The sequence below is a fragment of the Palaemon carinicauda genome, chromosome 23, assembly GCF_036898095.1.
Source record: "Palaemon carinicauda isolate YSFRI2023 chromosome 23, ASM3689809v2, whole genome shotgun sequence".
NCBI lineage: Eukaryota > Metazoa > Arthropoda > Malacostraca > Decapoda > Palaemonidae > Palaemon > Palaemon carinicauda.
Window position 1 is genome coordinate 29,746,484 of NC_090747.1, and position 2,500 is coordinate 29,748,983.

Sequence of the window (2,500 nt, forward strand, 5' to 3'; positions counted from 1 at the left end):
GGCCTCGGTTAGATTTCTCCAGTCGTCACTACCTTAGCTTTTAATTCCATACTTCTCCATTCATCATTTCCTACTTCACGCTTCATAGTCTTCAGCCATGTAGGCCCTGGGTCTTCCAACTCTTCTAATGTTTTGTGGAGCCCAGCTGAACGTTTGATGATCTAATCTCTCTTGGGGGGAGTGCGAAGAGTGTGGCCAAACCATCTCCATCTACCCTTCATCATGATCTCGTCCACATATGGCACTCGAGTAATCTCTCTTATAGTTTCATTTCTAATCCTGTCCTGCTTTCCTACTACCAAATTTAATTAATAATAATGGTGATTTTAATAATTTTAAATAGTAATGATAAATTTATTAATTCCAATATTGGTAATTATGCTAATAATTTTAATAATAACAATAATCGAGAAGCACAGTGTATTTTTGAAAAAATTACATGATAATTTTTTAGCAGACACAGTAGGGATACGAGACGCATTTTATATTAAGAGTTTAGAAAGTCAGATCAAGTCATACCATAGCTTTAATAGAATAAATGTATAAACTCCTTTTTATTACTATGAACCAAAGCAATAGCTCAGGTAATTTTGCGAAGGCATTGACATTTTCTATTCAAGGATTAGTTTTAATATATACAGTATACATGTATATATATATATATATATATATATATATATATATATATATATATATATGTATATGTATTTATTTACGTATATATATATATATATATATATATATATATATATATATATATATATATATATATACACAAACACACACACACACACACATATATATATATATATATATATATATATATATATATATATATATATATATATATATATATAAAACACACACACACACGCATATATATATATATATATATATATATATATATATATATATATATATATACATATATATATATATATATATATATATATATATGTATATACATATACAGTATATATATATATATATATATATATATATATATATTATATATACAAACACACACACACACACATATATATATGAATGTGTATTTATATATTTGTATGTGTGTGTATATATATATATATATATATATATATATATATATATATATATATATATATAGTATATAATATATATATATATATATATATATATATATATACATGTATATATGTGTGTATGTATACACACACACACACATATATATATATATATATATATATATATATATATATATATTTATATATGGATATATATGCATATATATATATATATATATATATATATATATATATATATATATATATATATATATATATATATATATACAATACTATATATATATATATATATATATATATATATATATATATATATATATATATACATACAAAGTTTATTTTTCAGCAATTTGTAACTAATATCCTGCGAAATTTTCAAATATCTGTTTAAATCATGTTAATGAGCTGCACTATAGAAATATAAAGAAAAAACATTTACAGCTGGAATGTTAAGATACACATGCCATAATAGATAATAAAAGAAAATTCCCTTCTCTCATAATCAAATTTCAATTTGAAGTTTTGTGACAGTGATTTCTTTAAGAATTTTGTCACTCGAATTGAATTTCCATTTACCAGATCAGATTTCTTATGTTCAAGGCGACTTTGAGGTTTCAGATGCTGTCTCAATAGAGTTTTTGCATTAGTTTTATACATCTGGAAGCGATTTCAATCATTCAGCTGCTGTCTCAATAGAGTTTTTGCATTGATTTTTTACATGTGGAAGCGATTTTAAAGTTTCAGATACTGTCTCAATAGAGTTTTTGCAATACTGTTATTCATCTGAAAGCGATTTTAACGTTTCAGATACTGTCTCAATAGAGTTTTTGCATTCATTTTATACATCTGGAAGCGACTTTAAGGTTTCAGATGCTGTCTCAATAGAGTTTTTGCATTATTTTTTTTTCATCTGGAAGCGATTTTAACGTTTCAGATACTGTCTCAATAGAGTTTTTGCATTAATTTTATTCATCAGGAAGCGATTACTGTAAATGGATCGGAGTTGTGGGGAATGAAAGTGATGGAGAGACAGAAATTGAATGTGTTTGAGATGAAGTGTCTAAGGAGTATGGCTGGTGTATCTCGAGTAGATAGGGTTAGGAATGAAGTGGTGAGGGAGAGAACGGGTGTAAGAAATAGGTTAGCGGCTAGAGTGGATATGAATGTGTTGAGGTGGTTTGGCCATGTTGAGAGAATGGAAAATGGTTGTCTGTTAAAGAGGGTGATGAATGCAAGAGTTGATGGGGAGAAGTACAAGAGGAAGGCCAAGGTTTGGGTGGATGGATGGTGTGAAGAAAGCTCTGGGTGATAGGAGGATAGATGTGAGAGAGGCAAGAGAGCGTGCTAGAAATAGGAATGAGTGGCGAGCGATTGTGACGCAGTTCCGGTAGGCCCTGCTGCTTCCTCCGTTGCCTTAGATGACCGCGGAGGTA